The following is an 8,050-nucleotide window of genomic DNA, read 5'->3' as shown; positions in this document are numbered from 1 at the left end:
TTGTCACGACCCCAAATTCCCTCCGTAGGAGGTCATGATGGCACCTAGTCTCTAAGACTATGTAAACCTATCAATGCAAAATAATAATAGATATTTGAAATAAATAAACTACAATTCAAATAATTACAACTCCTAAAACCCGGTAGAAATAAGTCACAAGCTTTTAAGAATTTATCCTCAATGAATCAAGTAGTATGCCACCATTTAATTACACCGAATAATGGCAATTAATACTTCGTGGAAATAAAACATAATTCTTTTCAACTTTAAGAAAATCACAACAATAATCAAAGGCAACTGCGGCCATAAATAAATATCAACAAGGGCACTCCCGAGGTACTCCCTCGTAGTCCCAAATCATAACTAAATTCATAATATCTCATTTTCTTATATTACCGCGGGAGCCTTCATAATTTATTTTAAAGAAAACATTTTTCACGAAATAGCATCTCGCGTTTTAGCCACCCTCATCACACCGCATGACTTCTAGTAGTTTCCCTACTAGCCACACATATAAAGCCACCCTTATATCACCGCATGCGTTTCAACACCCAGACCTTATACCACCGCATGCGTATCAATGCACAACTTTACAGATCTACGCGATCTGCGGACTTGTCCACGCGATCGTGAAGCACAAGATTCCAGCTCTACGCGATCGCAACCCTCTTCACGCGTTTGCGAGTCACAGAATCCTAGAGCTACGCGATTGCATCCCTCTTCATGTGATCGCAACCCTCTTCACGCGTTCGCGAGTCACAGAATCCCAGAGCTACGCGATCGCATCCCTCTTCACGCGATCGCGTAGAACAAAAACTCAGCAACCCCCAATTAACCCTATGCGATCGCGGATATCCCCACGCGATTGCATAGAACAAAACTCCACTGCCCAACTAAGCGTACGCGATCACGTCCCAATCTTCGCGATCGCGAAGAAGGTTTGAAATATCAGAAATCAGCCGCTACCAGTAGTGCAAAAATGAAGGAAAATAATCCGAATACCATCCGAAACATGCCCGAGCCCTTCTGGACCTCAATTAAATATACCAACAAGTCCTAAAACATCATACGGACTTAGTCTAAACTTTAAATCACATCAAATATCGCTAAAATCACAAATCACACTCCAATTCAATCATAATAAAACTTAATAATTTTCAGCTTCTACATTCGATGCCGATACCTATCAAATCAAGTCCGATTGACCTCAAAATTTGTACACAAGTCATAAATGATATATTGAAGCTATAAAAATTTTCGGAACTCGATTCCGACCCCGATATCAAAAGGTCAACTCCCCGGTCAAAGTTCCAAACTTAAATTCCTATTTTAGCCATTTCAAACCTAATTTAAATACGGACTTCCAAATAAAATTTCAAACACGCTCCTAAGTCCAAACTCACTATACAGAGCTATTGGAATCATCAAAATTCTATTATGGTGTCATTTGCACATATGCTGATATCCAGCCAACCTTTTCAACTTAAGTTTTAAACTTTGAAACTAAGTGTTCCAATTCATTCTAAAATCTTTTCGGACCCAAACCGACTACCCTGACAAGTTATATAACGGTTATAAAGCACAGAATAAGAATTAAATAGGAGAACGAGGCTACAACTTTTAAAACGACTGGTCGGGTCGTTATATAAATAGTGCTCTATCTAATCAAATTAGAAAAAAAACATACTAATAAAGAAAGATTTCTCCATAGAATTTAACTTTCATAAACATGAGAATGAAAGATCATAAGTAAATTAAACTTCCCATCATAAGTCATTTTTTTCTTTTTATGTATCCCGATTTTAATTTACTCTTTTAGGTGGGAGGTAGAGGAGATTTATGTTGCTTTATTGGAACAAGTTTATTGAAACTTTTTAATGTTTGAAGATTGCTTTCCAAAACTTAACCACGTCCCTACGTCATAACATAAAATAACTGTAATTTTTAAAAAATATCTAACACTAAATTCAGAAGTTGTTCAACTTATTTTTTGTGAAGAAAAAGAGATATTGCTTATATTACTACAAGTGTATTTTAAAATATAAGTTATATAATTATAAATAGTGCTCCATCTAATCGAATTAGAAAAAATATACTAATAAGGAAAGATTTCTCCATAGAATTTAACTTTCATAAACATGAGAATGAAAGATCATAAGTAAATTAAACTTCCCATCATAAGTCATTTTTTTCTTTTTATGTATCCCGATTTTAGTTTACTCTTTTAGGTGGGAGGTAGAGGAGATTTATGTTGCTTTGTTAGAACAAGTTTATTGAAACTTTTTAATGTTTGAAGATTGATTTCCAAAACTTAGCCACGCCCCTACGTCATAACATAAAATAACTATAATTTCTAAAAAATATCTATCACTAAATTCAGAAGTTGTTCAACTTATTTTTTGTGAAGAAAAAGAGATATTGCTTATATTACTACAAGTGTATTTTAAAATATAAGTTATATAACTACAAATAGAGCTCCATCTAATCGAATTAGAAAAAACATACTAATAAAGAACGATTTCTCCATAGAATTTAACTTTCACAAACATGAGAATGAAAGATCATAAGTAAATTATACTTCCCATCATAAGATATTTTTTCTTTTTATGTACCCCGATTTTAGTTTACTCTTTTAGGTGGGAGGTAGAAGAGATTTCAGTTGCTTTGTTGGAACAAGTTTATTGAAACTTTCTGATGTTTGGAGATTGGTTTCCAAGACTTAACCACGTCCTTAGGTCATAACATAAAATAACTGCAATTTCTAAAAAAGATCTAACACTAAATTCAGAAGTTGTTCAACTTATTTTTTGTGAAGAAAAAGAGATCTTGCTTATATTACTATGAGTGTAATTTAAAATATAAGTTATATAACTATAAATAGTGCTCCATCTAATCGAATTAGAAAAAAATATACTAATAAAGAAAGATTTCTCCATAAAATTTAACTTTTACAAACATGATAATGAAAGATATTCTTTCACAATTACATGAAAATAATTTCTAAATTTGTGCTTTGCAATTATAATAGATACCGATCACATAAGATTAATATTTATTAGTTTGAACTTATATTTTTTCCTTCAATATTGGTAGAACTCATTGCATACATATTTTAATATTATTATACTTACTATTTTATCCACTTTTTAATAATTAACATAGATTCATGTGCAACGCACATGTTCAGAAACTAGTACTTATATATTATTGACAAAAGAATACAAATTTAAACTACAATAATTTGCCTCAAACTCTAACATCTTGTTTGGATGGTTGTTATGTATCGTTTCTATCACGGCCCAAAATCCCACCACAGACGATGCGATGACACTTAGTTTCTAAGACTAGGTAAGCCGATTATAATTAATATTCAAGCCATTTTTTTAATAAATGAAACCAACATCGGAAATAATTATAACACCTTCCCAAGACTGGTAATACCGAGACACGAGCTCTAACTGAGTACATGCAGTGATCTCCAAGGATCGAATATACAATACTGTTCGAATAAGAGTTTACAGTACAATAAAAATGGAAAGACTTCGGGGACTGCGACGATCAAGAAACCCTACCTTAAATCCTTGCGATCACACTCTAATCTCTATCCGAATCCGTTATCTCCAATACCTGGATCTGCACAAAAATGTATAGAAGTGTAGTATGAGTACACCACAGTCGGTACCCAGTAATTATCAAGACTAACCTCGGTGGAGTAGTGACGAGGTACAGTCAAGACACTCACTAGTCAAATAACCTGTGCAATATAACATACGAAAATAATAGAATAACAAATAGCAATGATGACAACAATAATCAACTTGTGACATAAACAGCAAGGCAACAGGAACACCATAAATATTGCTCAAACGAATAATAAACACAAGTACATCCAATTAATCAAGTCCTTCGAATATAAATCATTCACATATAATTCTTTCGAATAAATACCCTCCAAATAAATTTCTTCAAATAAATATCCTTCGAATATAAAACTCTTTCACATAAAAATCTTATATCATAATCATAAGTACGGGTCTCAACCCCCTTTCATATTCTCATGGCACCTCGTACCCATATCTATATCACATCTACACGGATAACTCATGTGCCCAAAATATCAATCTATAAAATTGTAGGGTCAATTTATTTTCAATAAAGTAAGGTTAAAATCTTTAAATCAAGTAAGAAATCAACAAAGAAATAAGTTTATTTTAAAAATCATTTGAGTGAAGAAAAATGACATTTCAATTAAAATAAAGCATCAGATAAACTACTGATTTGGATGTAAAACTTATTAAATTAAAACATAATAGTAATTTTCTTTTATTTAAAACAACTCAATCATCGAAAATAAGTGCAATCCATAAATACAAATCCTCTGAGTCTTATACGAAAAAGCCAAAGCCAACACAATACAACAAGAAATAAAAAATACTTAATATTAAGTCAAATAATACATCACGGAGAACACAAGAATTTATAAATTATGGAAAAACAAAATAACAAAAGGCAAGTGCAACCATAGAGAAATATCAATAAAGGGCACTCCCGAGATACCACCTCATAGTCCCAAATCATAAATAAATTCACAATCTTTCCTTATATCACCACGGGAGCCTTCATATTTAGTTTTAAAAAATTATTTTTTCCGAAATAGCATCCCGCGTTGTCACGACCCAAAATCCAAAAAGGCTGTGATGGCGCCGGACACCACTGTCAGGCAAGCCAACCATAATAAATTAACTTAATTACCCATTTTAGTATTTTTGAAATAAAAATTTCTTCAATAAAATAGTAAAGATAAAACTCATAGAGTAAATGATAAATATTTTTAGCAACTAAATTTTTAAACAATTCACAACCATTCCCAAAACCCTGTGTCACAAGTGCATGAGCATTTACTAGGGAATTAAAAATAAAATACAACATCTGTCCAGAATACAAATTAGATTGGAAAATATAATAACTCTGAAGGAGACTCTGTTAGCTGCGGATCGTAATATAGAATGCAGCTCACCTATGTCCCAACAATTATTAACCGCACTTCTGCGCCCACAAGGCCGCTATACATATATGTACCTGCACAATAAAATGTGCAGCAAGTGCAATATGAGTACGAAAACAACATGTACCCAGTAAGTATCAAGCCTAATCTCGAAGTGGTAGAGACGAGATGACCAACTTTGATACTCACTATGGGTCAATAATATTAAATAATCATGAAATAGAAATATTTATATCAACGTGATTCACAGAGTTAACAGTAATTTTAGTAACCAGTAGAAATAATTAAATTCATTCAAATGCATCAATTCTCAATATTTTAATAAATTCCTTCAATTCCAATAAATTTTCAAATTTATCAATTAGTCTCATTTACAGGAATAACAATAATTCTTAACAAGCAGGAATAATAATTCAATAAATTTCAATGATTTCTAATTTATCAATTAGCTCACAAACTGTAATAAACTATTAAGGTATCGTGTGATTATTATTATTAAGCACGATTTCTGCCGAGAACGTACGGCCCGATCCAAAGTGTCGTGTACACTACCGAGGGACGTGCGGCACGATCCATAGATGCATCTATCCTGCCGAGGCATTCGGCCCGCTCCACAAGAAAGAAGGACATTTTCTTATGTACCTCTAGAATGAGAGTATGTTTATTATAAGATAAATTCGAGAGGATGAATAATTTTCTTTTAACAATTAATTAATTTAAACAGAAATAAGCATATGAGATTTTCATCTTTTACTATCTCTCACTAACAATTTATGATATATATCAAATAATGTAATTAAATAACGGATATAATTTACACAAGTAATTCATGCTTTGAGTCCTAAACTACCCGGACTTTAGCATTAATAGTTGCTACGCACGGACTCTCGTCACCTCGTGCGTACGTAGCCCCCACAATTAGCAACAATTATTAATTTAATTACCTATCGGGTAATTTCCCCCTCACAAGATTAGACAAGAGACTTACCTCGTCTCAAAGTCCACTTTCCAATTATCGCGTCGCGTAAAATTCTCGATTCGATGCCGAAAAATCCGAAACTATCCAAAAGTTATATAAAATAATTAATATAAGTTCAATAATTCAAAATTCATCTATTAAATAAATTACCCTATCCAAAATGGTAAAATTTCTAAAATTCACCTTGGGCCCACGTGCCCGGATTTCAGAAATTTTCGGAGGGAATCGTTACCCATAATCTCAAAAACTCAAATATACCATTTCCATCCAATCCCATAGTAATTTTCGTGGTTAAAATCCAAAAATACTAATTTCTAGGTTTTTCTTCAAAACTCCAAATTTCTACTAATTTCCATGAATTTTCACGCCTAAATTCGTATATAAACCAAGTATTTAACTTGCAATATGTAGGAATCACTTACCTTGACATAAATGATGAAAATGGAGCTCCTAAATCGCTCTTAGGTCGGCTCCCATGGAGGAAATGAGATGAAATGAGCCAAACCCATTTTTTCAAACTTATACACTGCCCAGGCGACCCTTCATCGCGTTCGCGCTCAACAAAATTCTCAGAAACTATTTTCAAACTCCTCTCAGACAACCTCTAGTATAATAGTCATACCTTTTTGTACAAAACTCCAAATCATAAATGGTTTGACTTTCCGAAAACTACACATCAAGGGATATAACTTTTATATGTTAATCATCTCCCAATTCCTTATAGATTTTGAGATATAAGCTGTCAAAGTCAGCCCTATGAAGTACAAATTTCTTCATCTTCCTGGATAGCCTGTAGTGTACCAGCCATAACTTTTAGTATAAAAATTCTCAATGTTTTACCTTTCTGAAAACTAGACACAAAGATCTACAATTTTTGTTTTTGGATTATCTCTAAATTCCTTATAGATTGTGAGATATGAGCCTCCGAAGTCAGACCTACGAAACATAAATTTTCTTCTTCGCGAACGCGAAGAACAAAATCCCAGAAGCCAAATCCTTCTTCGCGAACGCGAGAGGATCCTCGCGAACGCGAGAGGATCCTTGCGAACGCGAAGAACAACACCAGACACCAGCATCACCTATTGCAAAACATCCCGAAATGATTCGAAACCACCCCGAAACACACTCGAGCCCCCCGGGACACTGTCCAATCATACCAACCAGTCCCATAACATAACACAAACTTGCTCGAGGTCTCAAATCACATCAAACAACATCAAAATCATGAATCGCACCCCAATGCAAGCTTAATGAACTTTAGAACTTCAAACTTCTACATTCGATTCCGGAACCTATCAAATCACGTCCGATTGGCCTCAAATTTTGCACACAAGTCACATTCGATATTATGGACCTACTATAACTTCCAGAATCGGAATCCGACCCCGATATCAAAAATTCCACTTCTGGTCAAACTTCTCAAAAACGTTCATATTTCTAGCTTTAGCCAAATGACTCCAAAATGACCTATGGACCTTCGAATCTACTTCCGGACACGCTCCCAATTCCAGAATCACCATACGGAGCTATACCCATACTCGAAATCCCAAACGGACATTGATAACCTTGAAATGCACTTCAACCCAAATTTATGGAATTCTTCCAAAATGCTAACTTCCACAATAGGTGCCGAAACACTCACGGGTTATCCAAAACCTGATACGGACATACGCCCAAGTCCGAAATCATCATAAGAACCTGTTAGAACCTTCAAATCCTGATTCTGATATTGTTTACTCAAAAATCTAACTTTAGTCAATTCTTCCAACTTAAAGCTTCTGCAATGAGAATTTTCTTTCTAAATCAACTCTAAACTTCCAAAATTTCAATTCCGACCATGCGTGCAAGTTATAATACCTGAAGTGAAACTACTCGTGGCCTCAAACTGCTAAACGACGCGCTAGGGCTCAAAACGACCGGTCGGGTCGTTACACGCGTTTTAGCCACCCTTATCACACCGCATGGCTTCTAGTAGTTTCTTTACTAGCCACGCGTATCAAGACCCCCTTATCTCACCGCATGCATTTCAACACCCAGACTTTATACCACCACATGCGTATCAATAT

Source organism: Nicotiana tomentosiformis, chromosome 1, assembly GCF_000390325.3.
Source record: "Nicotiana tomentosiformis chromosome 1, ASM39032v3, whole genome shotgun sequence".
NCBI classification, from domain to species: Eukaryota; Viridiplantae; Streptophyta; class Magnoliopsida; order Solanales; family Solanaceae; genus Nicotiana; species Nicotiana tomentosiformis.
The sequence above is the reverse complement of the archived record's forward strand: the minus strand, read 5'-3'. Positions refer to the sequence as shown.